Raw genomic sequence first — 15,918 nt, 5'->3', positions numbered from 1 at the left:
CTGAGGGGGGTGGTTTAAGGTGTATCGAGGGTTAAGGAGGTGGGCAGTAAGAGGTCAGTCCCCTCCGGGCAGCGTGAGGACTCTAGAGCCTGATGGTTGCTGGTAGAAAGGAGCTCCAGTGGCTCCATGGGACACCTCAACTGGACCAGCTGGACCCTTTCTGTGAGACGTCCATCCTCGCTCCCAGGACCGAGCCAGACATTAGCTTGTTGAGTCTGTTGGCATCTCCTGTGGTGAGGCTGCTGCCCCAGCATTCCGCAGCAGAAAATATTGCCACTGGTGCAGCAGACTGGTAGAACATCTCCAACAGCGTTCTGCACACCGCGGTGTGGTGTAATACCCCAAATTCCTTACACACGCTGCTCTTCGTACAACCAACAGGCGGTGCAGCGGTTAAATGGCCGATCGTGAACTGGGCAGCTGGTGCTGAGAGCAAGACCAGCTCAGAAGATCCCCGATGAACAGCTTTCCTCCGTGGTTTCAGCACTGCCCGCGAATCGGTTCTCGGCTACCTGCCCCCCCGTGACGTTCTGCACAAAGCACCAGCGGTGCATAATTGTGAAATGGGATAAAAATCAAGTTGAGTTGTAAGAAACGCTGAATGTCTTCATCTCGGCTTCTCCGAATAGAACCTGGTGGAGAAACGCAGGTCTTTTCCTTTGACGCCTCCTTCAAGTGCAGAGATGCAGGGTTAGGGTTAGGTCACTTGCTCACAGAGATGGCACAAACACACATCGGGGAGCTGGCTGAGCCGCCACACACACACACACACACACACACACAGCTTTGGCCTATGCCGCTGTGATGCTCTTGCAAAGCTGTTTGCTTCACACCGTCTCCAAAAGAAGCCAAACTGAGGAATGCCGGTATCCATGACAACAAACTTTTGTGTGACACACAGAGAGGGAGCGCCGCTGACAACCTTTCGCAGGCAGAAAATGTATCCGAGGAAACATCCGCCAGCTTCACACACTGTAAACAGGAGAGCAAACGCGGATGGAAGGAGCCTGACGCGCCATGTCAGAACACGCGTGTCTCGAGATACAGCGAGACGTGTTGTTCGCAGCCAAGCCACCAGCTCCTGACTGTAGTGTTACGGCACACGCACGCATGGCACACACACACACACACACACACACACACACACACACGCCTGTTGCCTGGAGCACAGCAGCCAGGAATCAGTGAGGCTCCTATCGGGATATGCTACCACGAAAAGCTGGTCCTGGAACGGGAGCTGCGGAAAGACCACCCACCCAGTCGCACCTGGGCTAACTGACCTGTGCGGTGAGGGTCTTGGACTCTGCTTTTTGACCCTCCCCCTACCCCCACACACACACACACACACACACACACACACACAGTCAGTGTCTGTCTCTCCATCAGTATGGAGGGTCGGGTGCCTCTGTGCAGAGAGCGTCGCTCTCTGGATTAATTAACTCTGCATGGAATTAATCCTGAGCCCCAGAATGAAAGTCTGACGACCTTCTGTGATCCCTTGCTGAGCTCCACAACGTCTCCTCTCCTTCCTTCTAGTGACAAACACGAGCGGCGCTTTGTGCAGGTCACAGTGACTCAGTAAAGACCACGAAAGTTCTCAGTTTTGGCCACAATGTCTTGGAAAAAGCTCCGAGTCCCTCAGAGTTGCTGAGACCCTCCTACATTCGAGAAGGGTCTCGAACCCATCTCTTTGAGAGCCACTTCTCTCCCGATCTCCTGACAGCTCTGTCAACGAGCCCAACACCAGCTGCTATGATCGTCTATGCAGTTGCTATTTCAATGTCCCTTCTATAGGAGCTGCTGGAGGGATGTGAACCAGCAACATGGTGATGTCACACACACAAGCTGAGTGTCCACAGTCCTGCGTGTGTGTGTGTGTCTAGAGCTCATTGTCTGTTGCTAATGAACTTTGTTTACTCTGAGCTGTACGTCCCTTTGACAGACGCATCCCATAAATGAGTAAACATAAACAGGGAGGGGGACAAGATGCCATTAGAGCTTCACAGCATCTGTTGAACGAAACCCTCAAGTGTTTCGAAAGAAATCACTGCAAACCAATGATGCACAATGTACACGTCTAAGTGCTGCTAATGCAGCTTTATGAAATCTGGCTCAGATCTCATTTTTCAGAATTATGCTGATAAAACAAATGTTTCCTCTTCTCCCAGAAGTGTAGGGGGAAGTTCAGCAGCAGGCCTGCTGCCACTTGAAGACCTGAGCCAACCTCCTACTGCCCGCACGGCTCGCTGGGATCTCATTCCGTCCAGCGGTTGGCGGCACTGCCACGTCCTCCTCCGTCCAGCGGCTCACTACTTTCATCTCGTCTCGCCCTTCGCTACCTAATAGCTTGGCGGGACGTCGCTTCCCAAAAATGTGCCTCTCGAGACTTTGCGATGCAGGGCGTACGTCTGCTTCCATCACAGCTGAAACAGCAGGAGCCCTAGAGCGCTGATCTGCTGTCCTTCAGTCAGAGCGCCCCCTGCAGGCCCACGAAGTAACGAGGCTGTCGGAGACGTGCGCCCGGGCTCTTCCCGACGACCCATAACTCCCGTCACTGTGATGACATTAAAGGCTCCCTGGTGCCACTGGGATATCAAGTGGACCGGGAGGAGCGGCAAAATGTCAAAGTAATAATCGCAGCTGACACACACAGCAGGTGCTGTGGGGCGGGGATGGGAGGCGGGGGGGGGGGGGGTTTCTCACTGCTGATGGGTCCCATCCATCACAGCCCTCGTCCCAGTGTGTGGCCACACCTCCTCACCGCCTTTCGTACACTCACCTGGGAAGTAGAGGAGCATGAGAATAGGCACAGCTGGTAGTGTAGCTGTTAAAGCTGCTCCCTTTAGAGCCAACGGTTGTAGGTTCAGTCCCCACCTCTGGCTGTAGTACTGTTGTTCAATGGATCTCATCAGTGTGTATCACACACTTCCTGTTTCCCTTTTCCATGTGCGGACAAAGATGTTCTTCTGTTTTGCTTCATCTTTTCATAATAAATGTTACCTCTTTCAAGGTTGAAGCAGCTGGAGCTCAGGGGTGGAGGAGCTGGAAGTCAGGGGTGGATGTGCTGACACAGTTCAGGTTGTTGTTCTCTCCCACACAGTAGAAGCTCATTCCTTCAAGTGGATGAAGTGACTGAGAGGCTGTCAGATGTTTCCAGCTTCATGCTCCACTCTGGACGAGGTGCTTGGAGACAACGATCCACTTCCATCTGCAAGAGTCTTTCCTCCCCCAGGTGCTTCCAGAGATGATGTTGCGCAGGTTGTCAGCGCCCCGTTCGCCGTGGACAGGGACGTGTCCTCACGCCATGCTGATCCTCAGCTCTTTCCAGCTGCACGGGGTCACCGAAAAGTGTATCGTCCCGCTGCGTCTGGGCCCATTTGTCATCGCGCGCTGGAGACCTTCTGTTCATGTCAGAATGCCGGTGATGTTGACCTTTGTTAAGTGATATCTCAGTTATCGCAGTGAATCGTGATGCCTCACATGCATTCGCTCCACTTGTGTGTGTTTGTGTGTGTGTATGTGTGTGTCTCCGATGGTCCTGAGCAGCTCTTTCTGTGCCCATCTACGTGTCATGACGTCGAATCATAAGATGCAGAGGTGTCTCCAGCTTTCATTCACTCACTCGTTTTCCAGGGTTTGTCCTGCTGCACGTGGGTCTGGCCATCGGGACCCGTAACCGGGGGAAACGCTGCGTTCGGCTGCAGCAGCAGCTCTGGTCCTGGCAGCAGGGTAACAGAGCGCTGACAGCAGTCGATGCTCAGCAAGAAGGTGCTTCAGTAATGACAGTTAGTTTGGATTTTAATGAGTTGGAGGTGAGTAGCCCTCCAAGCGCGACTCCAAATGTCACCGTCACGTGTGAAACACGGTAAACGTAACTGTACACTATTGAAAGAGCACGGAAATGAGGAACAGCAAGAGCAGGGCTTCAACGCAAAACCTTCTCAGATCTCCAGAGTGAATCGTGAATCCAAGAAATATCTGAAGAGATGACGTGACGCCAAGGCACGGGTGGCTGGGCGCTCTGTCCCCACGGGTCTTTGGCTCCTGCAGGGCCTCCAGGCTTCGGTTGTAGCCAAAGGAAGTGCAGCGGCATCTACTGAAGCCTGGAGAAGTTTCCTGCAGGACCCGCACAGAGTGTGTGGATGTCAAGACCTTCCGCACACTGGGTGTCCCGCACAAAGGCGAAGCCCGGCAGCGCGTCCCCCCGTCCCCAGTGCAGACGTTTGTGTTCCCGTGCCGTCATTCCTGCCACTCGCTGCACCACGTTCCTGTGCGACCAGCAGGTGCTCCACAAACACAGAGCTGTGGGGGTGAGAAATCGCTGCACAGGTTGAGCGGAAGAGACCGATCGCGGGTTTCCCTCCAGGTGAGGAGCTCAGTCACGTCCTTCAGGCTCTTCGGGTGGGAATTTGTCGGGAGCCGCAGCTCACGGCACACAGGGTGCGCGAGCGGCGAATGACACACTGCTGAGCGGCATGTAGAGCGAAAGCGTGCGGCTCCGCTAGGCCCCCCCTTGTCGGGGAGCGGCTGCGCAGTGTGCAGTGTGGTGTGCGTTCGGAGAGCGCAGCTGAGCCATGTGCACCGCGATGTCCACGTGGAAGCGCTCGCAGACATCGCTCACCCCCGAATCACACACCGCTTCGGGATGCTCTTCTGCTGAGCCTGTTCACCGCACACACGCACACACGCTCACGCACACACATCTAATTTGCCCTGTCGACGCTGCCCGCTGAGTCCCAGTGCAGCTGATGCTGTGTTAATGAGGCCCACGGATTGGTGTCGGGCACCGGCGCCGTCCTTGTGAGCCTTGCGAGCCGGCAGCTCGCCGGGGTTTCGGTGCCGCCACCGACAGGCGCCGTCTCCCCGCTCGTGGCGGAACACGAGCTTAGAGCACAACAGGGCCTCTCTTTCCGGCACGCAGGCTAATTGACTCCATCGGCGTCAAAGCCGCTTCCTCGTGCCCGTGCTGAGTGTTCGTGGCGATGAATTCGCACACAACGGCACTGAGCAGCGAGGCGACACCCGGCTTTGGCGCATCTAGAGGGCTGCGGCTCGAGTCGGAGAGTAGCGAGCGACTCGGGGTTTCCGGCCAACTTGACTCGAATAAACGCACGCTGTTCAGGGTTCGCAACCCCATCTTGGCCGCGGTCCGTCTTTGTAAGCTGCGGCGGTAGCGCCGGCGCACGGCCGAGGGCAGAACGGAGAGCGACCCGTTGGCCACGCGGGCTCTCGGTGCGCAGCTGCAGAGTGAGCCCGCTGACGGCCGATGTCTGGATGCAGCTCTCGGCCACGTGGGCTCCACGGAAGTGATGCGGCGCCGCGTTTTGCTGCTTTGCCGACGGCGCTGCGTACGCACTTCGAAACTCCCCAGCGAGCACTGCAGCACGTGACCCGCGCCCGCTAGGCTGCAGGGCCGTTTGAGCCTCTCCGGCACGGCTGCTCTCGGTGAAGGGGAAAGCTCCGACTGTCCTCTTGCCTCTTCCGGGTTGTTCTGACCGTGCGGTTTCGCGGCGCGGCCTCTTCGCTCAGCTGCTCGCTGTAAAGGAGTCGAGAAGTTGCCGCCGATTACACATGTTTCATGCAGGAGGAAGACGCAGCAATCGCCTTTTCCATCACTTCCTCCTCGTCTCTGTGGCGCCGGGAGCCAGGGAAGCGAGCGGAGATTTCGTAGCGCAACATGACTCTGCTGTGCCTTCGTAGAGGGACATTCTGGCTCACGTCGTGTCGCTCCACAGCTGAGGATGTGATACTAGCAGCTCTTCCCGCTGCGGCGGTCTCCCTTCATGTCACCAAGGCTACTTTGAGCACTTGTGTGGATGCCGCCCGGGGTGCGATGCAAACTGTGCCCAGATCGACGCTCTCACCGTCGCCGTACGCGCCTTTTGCCCAAGTGAGACGCGAGTGTGCTCGGGGACTCGAGGATGTCACCGACTCATCTCGTCTTCACAGCTCCGTGCCTCTGAGGGCAGTCGAGAGCTGCGCTGCCGCGTTTCCGTGGGAACGGCTTGCCGAGTCCTAACTCACCTCTCACTTCCTGTTTCCTGTGGGGCAGCCAGGCATGGCGTCCTGCTGGGGCGCATGAGGCTCACGTGGGGGATGTCGCTGAAGGGCACGTTGCTGCCAGCTGTCCTGCCCCACTGGGTCCTCTGTACTCTCTTGTCTTGGCCCTCACCGCACCCTTACCACACCCTCACCGCACCCATGCAGCTCCCTTACCGTCCTTCTACCGCATCTTCACTGCACCCTTACCGCATCCTAACCACACCCTCACCACACCCATACAGCATCCTCACCATCCCCTTACCGCATCCTCACTGCACCCTTACCACGCCCTCACCCTCACTGCACCCTTACCACACCCATGCAGCTCCCTCACCTCGCCCTTACCGCACCCTTACTGCACCCTCACCGCGCCCTTACCACACCCTCGTTGCATCCTTACGGCACCCTTAGCACGCCCTCACTGTGCCCTTACCGCACCCATGCAGCTCCCTCACCACACCCATACAGCACCCTCACCATGCCCTTACCGCACCCATACAGCACCCTGACCACGCCCTTATGGCACTTCCGTCAAAGGCGTCAGCCCCCTTTGTGCTACCTGTCGAAGCTGATGTGGCGATATGCTCTCCTCTTTCATCTCTTCTAAGTGACCTTTGTAAGGTGTCACCTGGACTTGCCCTTGGGTTCCTGTGGGGTCCCTTTGGAACCCATAACGTGTGAATTTAAGAAACAGGAGAACAAAGGGCGGCTCAGGGCGATACACACCTGGAGACAGACAGACAGACAGCGAGAGAGAGGCAGAGAGAGAGAGAGAGAGCGAGAGAGAGAGAGAGAGAGAGAGAGAGAGTCCCCTCTGTGGCTCCTTTAACCGCTGATCCCGTGCGACACCAATGCTCTTGATCTCAATGGGAGCAGACAGGCTCATGGGCCCTCGGCCGTTACCAACACAACACGGCACGACTTAATTCCCTTTTCATTTCATAACACAAATAAAAACAGGCGTAAGATGCTGCATAAACGCGTTTGAAAAGCAATCATATTGTGACAGCTGTAATTGCTCGCAAAATTGAAACTACATTTGTAATTTTCCTAACCTGGTGCTTCGCTGGAGAAAATTGAGTTTCATAATAACCTGGCAGTATCTGAGAATAATAAACTGGGAGCAGAATGGAAGAGGAATGAAATACGCATGGTGAGTGAACTGGGAGTCGAGCGAAATGTGGGCGGAGATTAACAAGTAATGTACTGTGAGGTGAGGGTGTTACTGCAACAACCACAGCCCTGACCCTAACCTATAAACCCTAACCCCTAACCTCAACCCTAACCTCTAAACCCTAAACCCTAATTCCTAACCCCAACCCTAGCCCCTAACCTTAACACTAGCCTAACCCTTATCTCTAATCCCTAAACCCTAACACCTAACCCTAACCCTAAAGCCTAAACCCTAACCCTAACCCTAACCCTAACCTCTAACCCTAATCTTAAACCCTAACCCTAACTCCTAACCCTAGCCCCTAACCATAACACTAACCTAACCCTAACCCTTATCTCTAACCCCTAACCCATAAACACTAACCCAACCCCCGACTGGGCTCATCCACTGGTGCACAGGTGGAGCTGTAATACAGTTGATGTTTTTAAACATATGTTAGAGGGTGAAAACAGGTGTCAACAGGTGTTAATGCTTCGAACAGCTGTCGAAGGATGTTAACTGCCAGCAGCTGGCGGAGGCAAGAGGTTCAGACCTCGATTGTCTGTCATGGTGACAATAAATGTTAAATAACAAGCAATGCCAATAACACAAGTCATTAGAGGCAGGCCGTGTTTGTCATGCTTGCTAATTATTCGGAGCTCATCTGCATATGACAGAAAACAGCAATAACATCAATCGACGAATTTTATCGGAACAAAAAATTCGGAACAATATCTCGCTCCACGTCTTTGTTCTTGAGATTTTCTGCTTGCAGCCGTGTGTTCAGTGTGTTAATAACAGCACAGTGTGTCCCCCTGTCTGCACTTTTCTCTCGTCGCTTTCATTTGGAAGAGCTGGGACCAAAAAATGGAAAACAAGAATTTCAGATGTTTTGTGCTCTGCTGCATCTGGAACTCCTTCTCACCGTGTGACACGTGGACCGCGGTCAGTCGCTCAGCACGCGGTCGGAATCCGGACGGAATAACATCTTCAAACTTTCTCCTTTAAGTGAAGAGACAGGCGTGAATTTTCGCTCGTACTTCATGAGCACAAAAGGCGCATGTGCTGCACTCATTTCTGTGGTATCCAGCGAGAGGGAAGAGAACTCAGCAGGACCTGGTAACACTGATTAAGTGAATGTGCAGGGAAACAGGAAGCATGAAAATGAGAATATCTGGTGAATCATCGGCTCTTTCCCCTCTTGTGCATCATGTGCTTATGATTCACCGGCCAATATGTGCCCTGAGCGTGACTTTAACCGCATCCCCGCCTTCGAAAACCTGTGCTGAACTCGGGCATCACAGCTCAACCTGAGGGCCCTCTCACACGGAAAGGGTTTATCTGTGCACCTACGGTTACGGTTGTTCATATATCATACCCTTTCCTCCAAGGTGAGACACAGACTCAGGATTACAAGGTGCGCCACCTTGTTGCTGCTTCACATCCCTCCGCAGCTCCTATAGAAGTGACACAAATAGAAAGTGCAAAGTTTTCATGGGATCAGGAGGGAAGCGGATCTCAAAGAGACGGGTTCGAGACCCGTTTCAGTCTAGGAGGGATTCAGCAGCTTTGAGGGGCACAGACAGTTCATTCAGTGACACGGGGACCAAACTGAGAACCAGTGGGCTTTCAGTTTTGGACCCTTGTTAGTGGGCTCACCAAATGGCCAGAGGTGGAGGAGCACAGTGCTGCTTGCTGAGCTTTAGGGTGTGATCAAGTCCTGTAGGAATCGGGTTTGGAACCTTTCACCGTCTTGTAGATTGTAACCAGTGCTGAATTTTTTCATTGGACGTCATTTAGAAAATGTCCCTTTAACCTTCTGCCCAAACACACATTGTGACACAATCCCACAGAAATGATCAAGTCGAGATCCTTCGGAAGGATCCAGAGACTCGTCAGGACGGGTGATGCCCCCCTCCCCCCAGGGAGTGATTGTCTCAAAGGTGTCTTTCAGTTCGAGAGGGCAGCTGGTTGTGTGCAATCGCAGCCCATTTCTCCGTCGAACCCGCAGCCGCCACGGCCTTGAGCTTTGCAGCCGGTTCAATTAGCGATGTGAAAATGTGGTGAAGTGCTGCAGCTCGGCAGCAATAAAACCTATTAAATACTGATACGTCTCAGGGAAACATTTCTCTCAAAACAGGCTTAACCGCTATTTGTTTTGTTTTTTCAGTTGGAGACTTTATGATAAACGATGGAATAATAATAATTGTGGTGCAGAAGTAATAATGCACCATTAAAATGAAGAATGATACCGGAGATGACGATAATAAGACTGGAGTTTTGAATGAAGATTCTGGAGGGAATTATTCAGAGCCCCAGTAAAGCTAATCAGACCAGTTTATCCTAATTAACCATTAACTCATTTTAATACGGCAACTTACAGTGTTAGAGAACGAGTTTCACAGCGTTTCACTTATTTACGACGCAAGGTCATTTTTCTCAAGCGCCTTCATGGGGAGAGGGACTTGAACCAACAACCTTCGTACAGCAAGGCCACAGTGCAAACCACGACGCCCCCGCTGTTGCCTCATGCTAAGAATGTCCAGTTCAGCAGTTCACCCCCCCCCATCCTGCCTCCAATGTCCTGGCGTGACCCGTTCATCCGGCGAACGCTCAGCCCAGCACCGGGTTCACACCGAAACCCCGTGTTAGAGCAGCGCTCCAACACTCAGACTGTCAGAAAGGAAGAACCTTTAAACTATTATTAATAAGAATAACGGCACATTTATAAGGCCGCTCCTCTGACTGGAGCAGCAGAAAACTCAATTTTTCATTTCCAGACCGAGCTCATTCGTGTGACGCACTCGCCCTGCGTTCTCCCAAAATGCAGTTAAAAAAAGATTTTCATGACATGGTTTAATTCCTTTTTATCTCCGCTCGCTACCATCTACCCCAGGTAATCCCTCCAGGGAAACTAGTATGGGAGCAAAGCCGAGAGAATGATGCTCTGCTCAAAGTTCATATTAAAAATTCCAACCACCAGAAATGAAATAACTCAATATTAACTTGGAAAAGAGTCATAAACTGCATTTTGGTGTAAAAATTCACTGTAAAACTTCTACATTCTCATTATTGCTCCTTGTTTGCATGGCGGGCACATCTCTCTGTTTACAGCTCTTTGTCTTCCTCTATATCGCTGGATGTTTGCTCAAGCGCGCTGGTCACGCACCCGCTCCCTACCAGCAGGCTGCACCACATGGTTGTTGGTTTCAAACATTTCTTATTCATGCGCATTTATTTTGCCTCTTTGCCACTGAAATGCTTCTCATCAGACTTCAGCTTGTGCACGTTGCTTTCCGCAGATGGTCTTCACCTGCACGTCTGTGAACGGCCTCGCCGCCTCCGAGCTGCGGCCCGGAGGAGAAGGTCATCTGCTCACGCCCCTCGTGTTCCTCTTGTCGTACCAGCAGGCTTTGAACTGCTCTCTGTCACAGCTTCAGGGAACATCTGACACTTGGCTGTGATGTCATGATGGTGCATTTCTGAGAGTAAGTGACTTCAAAACGGACAGATAGATTGAAATTCCCTCTGGGTGGATGGTAATTGAGGCAGAGCCGCGTGTCTTTGGCGGCACATCGCCGTATAATGACGTGAACGTCAGAAATCCTCTCATAACCACTCTTGAGGGACAGCGTCTGAGAAGCACAACATTTTCGACTATTTATGTGCAAAGTGCTTTAAAAAGTTGGCCCTGTTCTCCCCTGTCATCTGCCTTCGCATTGTTGTGACTTTTTTGGGGAAGTTGAACCAGAGAAAGACAATTTTCTTCTCCAGCGAAATTGCTGTCAACACAAATCACACTCGAGCAACTGCAGAGCCTTTCCTTTATCGGGAAGTAAAAAGGAGAAACAGGTGCTTTGAAAGTCGAGCGCCGATCCCACGCGATCCCGCCGGCCCCACGTGTCGTGACGAAGGCGTCGGTTACACGTGGCCGTTGGGCCCCGGCAGGGCGGTTCGGGCAACACGCGGCTCACGTGTCCTCCAGCAGCGGGCTGGTCGCCGACGGAAACGCGGAGTCCGGGAGAGGGGTCCGAAAGCCCGTCGAACCGAGTCAGAGTCCCCTCTCGGTGGCACGAAGTGTCGCTGGGATTTCATTTCTCATTAATGTTCCAGCGCTGACATGCATATTCAACGGTTCTTTCATGTTTATCGACGGGAACTGTGCTAATATTCATGGGGCTGACGAGTGACTTTCGTTTCAAGTCATTGCTGGACATGGGGTCTGCAGAAGCGGGGCGTCGTTTTCGCTCTGCTCATGGCTCCATGGCATTTGTAGAATTTCACGTGTCCGTATAAAAATGCTGTTGTGCTTACGGTGTTTGTGTCGCAGTCCACGTAGGGGAAGGGTGCGCTTTGGAAGCCATATGGAAGCACCAGAAAGTGCCATTTTCCCTCTGAAGTGAAAGTGGCTTCCAGATTCTACTGTTCACAGCCCGGGGAAAGAGGGTTATGTAATTGACATCCGAGACAATAAAGGCTCTAGAATTCATATCCAAGTGAAGGAAGCTTCTGGAACACACGTGCAATTGAAAAACACTTGCAGAAGGTCCTTGAGGGCCCTGAGCTGGAATGTCAGAAGGAGCCCTGTGTCAGCTAAAGCAGGCCTCTGTGGCACTTCACGTTTTGCCTTTAGTGGGATCCGGGCGCCGGTACGACACGAGTCTGTTTGAAATTCAGCGCAATCATTATGCAAATGGGAATGTGCTAATTAAATGACAGGAGATGGAGCGTTATCAGGCCGTTTTGAGCCCAGGGAGTCGCCGGCCTCTGCTGCCCTCCCATTATGTACATGTCCTTCCAAGAGCACCTGCTCATCCTCTGTGATCGGTTCACATGTGTTGTACATAAAGTTTGCACCTCCACCTGTGTACACAACATACGCACCGAACCGGCGTCGCCTGCTCGCTGAGCGGGAGCGATCCTTGGAAGCGCCCGCGGGAACGTCGCCGCCGTCCGACCAAATACCATCACCGCGCCTGACCCTCACGGGCCAGGTGCCCGCAACGATGCTTGAGGCGCCGCGTGTGGCCTCTCTCCGGCACGCCAAGCTCCAACATGGGTTCCCGCCCCAGGAATCTCCGGACGTTCTGTTACATGCAGCAATACTTAGCAATGGTTCGCTTGCCGCTGCTTCTCGGGTGTTGATCTGCTCGGAGATGAAAACGTGTGTTTTGGCCGTCGGCTCGCGGCGCCAATGAAATGAAGAGTGTAACGTCACGTTGCCGAGCGTTTGTCCTCCCTCTTCGTGTTGCGGCACGCGGAGCCGCACTTGTGCTCCTGCTCCAGGGCTTCATCCGGGCATCGCGGTCTGAGAGTGATCGCACTCTGAAGCTCCGGCGTTCATGAATCATTGTTATCACGCGCTTCCTCTCAAGCACTGGCAAACTCAATATTGCAGAGTGGAGGATGAATGTGTGAGGTTTTGCCTTCAGGAGCGTCTGTGCTGGCACCCTGGAAGAGCGATGGGACTTTGTTGGAGGTTTTGATCAAACGGACTGGAGCAGCCCTATGTTTTATGGAAATGGCCGAAGGCGCCGCACTGCTGTCTCCTCGCCAACATGTCCATGTGCAGCCTGTGCACACACATTAACATTATCAAACACCAGACTTTCTGAAATGGAGGCCGGTTTTTATAAATGTTCACCAGAAGCAAGGATGTTGTTTGTTCTCAAACGCCGTCATTATTCATTATTGGCTTATTATTGTTTCCTCCAATTAATCCGTATGAACACACAGTCTGAATACATGAACCTGTGAATCATCATTTGTTCAACGGCAGGCCCTGAAAGGACAACCTGTCCACCTTCACTTTCGGGGAGAAACAGGATCGAAGACGAGACAATGACAAGACAGTGGGGTAAAGAACACAGTCAGTGGAGAAGCAGAAAGCAGTGAAACCGCACGGAGCATTCTGAGACCACTCACTGGTTTCTGTTCACAGAACTACATGGACACAATCAATGGTCCAAAGGTCCACTGACGTATGTGATGGGTTTGGCTTCACACTGCTCTGGGGGGGAGGAGAAGTAAGATAGACACACACGTGCACACACACACTCCAGCTCTCATGACTTCACGCTCCGTTGACTGCCTTGTTCCCAACGAGAGGAAACTCCATCCATAGCACAGACTGGGAGAAGAGCAAAGAGGCGAGCCAGCGCTATCACCATAGAGCCAATAGAAAGACACCGTTGAAGTAAGGGACCAATAGAGAGAGACTGTTGAAGTAAGGGACCAATAGAGAGAGACCGTTGAAGTAAGGGACCAATAGAGAGAGACCGTTTGAAACAGGGGCCAATGGAAAGAAAAAGATAACTTCTGGGTGAGGGGCTACTAGGAGGGACCTGTTGAATTGCAGTAGATCCTTTGGTCTCCATTTTGCAGAACCTTCTCGCAAAGAACTATTTCTGCAGAGGTCAGTTCCTTCATGGCCATCGAGATCCAGCACAAATCCGTTAGAACATCAGTGGATCCTTTCCAACTGAATCCTTAAAATGCCTTAAATTCCACTCCTGGTGCTTCTTGGGTTTCGCTGGCCTCTCGCTCAGTGGAGTTGGGTCTGAACGTGTGAGGGACACGTGGGAACCATGAAGTCATGTGGAGATGTTCTTGCAGGACGGAATCGCTCTGGAGCTCCAAGCCTGATTGACTGAGAATCAAAAACAGACATTGGCCAGTCGTCTGCAGTTGTGTTTCACAAATGTTAAACCCTCGACATGAGCCCTTCTACTTGGGTTCGGCTGCAGCCAGTGGACCGCGTGTTGCGTGTCGGAGCTGAGCTCTTCGCAGCACCAGGAGCCTCCTGGGTAGCTGAGGTGGAGAAGAGCGCTCTGCTTTGCCAGTTCGCTGCCAGATGGACTGGGGCCTTGGTTCTGCCATCACAGTTTGAGATTTACTCCATTTATGTCTCCAACTTTCTCTGTCCTCCCCACAACTTTTCCACGGGTGCCAGTCGACCTTCCTTGAAGCGTGTTTGGGACTTGCGGCGTTCTCTCAGGCGCTGTGGAAATTGGCCCGCGGAGGCGCCCGATAGTGCACGGCACCGTTGGCAGGAGCTCCTGTAAATCCCTGCTGCCTGTTTATGAAGAACATGCCGACGCTCAGACTGTGGCTGAAGCAGACCCAGGTCAGCTAAGGTCACAGTGGTCAGCCGAGGTCGCTACAGTGACTCTGTCTGAATTAGGACCTTTCTGGAAGCTCCAGCAGCTTGTGGGAGTCACTGTCCACGCTGTTCTCATCCTACTTGTACAATAGATACTGGGACTCGTCATCCCCTGGAAGGTGCCCTCTGCGCTGGTATGTTGGCTGAATGGCACCATGGGGTAAGAAGCGCTAAGAGGAATCCGTTTTACTCTGTTTCACACTCTGGTGTAAAACTGGTGGCGCAGACCAAAGACAAAGCCGAGCCTGAAGACATGCGCACCTTTGGCATTTCGAACCGTCATTGCGATTATCTGCCTGTTTATTTCTGTCTTGAGCAGATGCTCCCATTCAGAGTGATGTTCAAACATCACAGAGGGAGCTGCTGCTCCCACTGTGGGCGTCTTCTCCTTAACGGACAACAAAGTATTTTGGAGGTGAGGCCAAGCGATGCCAGGTGATGCTACATGAGGCCAAGTGGGGCTGCTGTGGGGGTGTGGTGATGCTTGAGACTGTAACCATGTGATGGACATTTGGAGAAAATTCTGAGCGGCTGAGATGCCGCCAAGAAGAGCAATGGTGGCCGTCCACTTCCATGTCCACACACATCTTCACACACAGCGCAGTGCGGAGCGTGCATGTGTTTTCCAGCCACTGCGCTCGCCACCTGCGGCTCCTCCGCTAATGCAGAGGGAAACGTCGCCAAGGACTCCAGCGCGGCCGTCTCCTGCTGCGGCGAGGACGAGACGGATGTGTCCCACAACAACTCGTCCATCATATCTCTCGTGTGCTGAGTCTCCGGCGTGGCACCCTTAGTCCCTCCTTCCCACTTCATCGTCAGCATCTAACAGCTACTGTTATTATTTTTAGTAGCGTACATGATGGGGACACATGTTCACTGCGGTCATCACACAGGACACCTTCAAAAAGAGGAGAGAAAGGAGTGTTTGGTCCATTACGGTGGAGGTGGAGGACCCAGGGATGGACAGAGCTGGACGGGGTGCGGAAAAGATGGTGATGGGATAGGGAAGAGGAGGGAGATCTTCAGCCACGTCTCACAGGGCCGTGGGAACCTGCATTTCGAACTCGGTCCGCCCTCTGCTATGTGAGGCAGTGCTGAGAGGAGCCTCTGTGCAAACAAGAGACACAATGAAAACAGGCCTAAAAAAGACCAAAACTGGGGGGGGGGGGCAGTGAAGCGCACATCCTGCATTCTGCACACCAAGAGAAACCCTGCAGGAGACACGTTTCTCTCCGGTCTTCAGGCGAAAAGAATCCCGACACCTGTCCCAAGAGTGCCCCCTGCTGGCCAGGCCACCTTCCTGAAGCCCACGGTCTGCAGAGACAGCGTTGGACTCATCCGGCGCCACCGTCCTCTCTGAAGAAGCTGTGTGCCTAAAAGGCAAATGAAAATACCTGTTTAAACGGTTCCCTGCAGAAGGCGTCCCTCAGGAACGGCGTGCTGGGATTATTACCTTACGGGGATGGCGCCGCCCCGCTTGGCAGAACGTTGATGTGTCTCTCGCAGACAGCGAGGACATTAACGGCGGCACTTTGTGCAGAGCCATCCGTCAGAGCTGCGT

The sequence above is a fragment of the Scleropages formosus genome, chromosome 23 (genome assembly GCF_900964775.1).
Source record: "Scleropages formosus chromosome 23, fSclFor1.1, whole genome shotgun sequence".
Classification (NCBI taxonomy): domain Eukaryota; kingdom Metazoa; phylum Chordata; class Actinopteri; order Osteoglossiformes; family Osteoglossidae; genus Scleropages; species Scleropages formosus.
Note: the sequence above shows the minus strand (reverse complement) of the source record.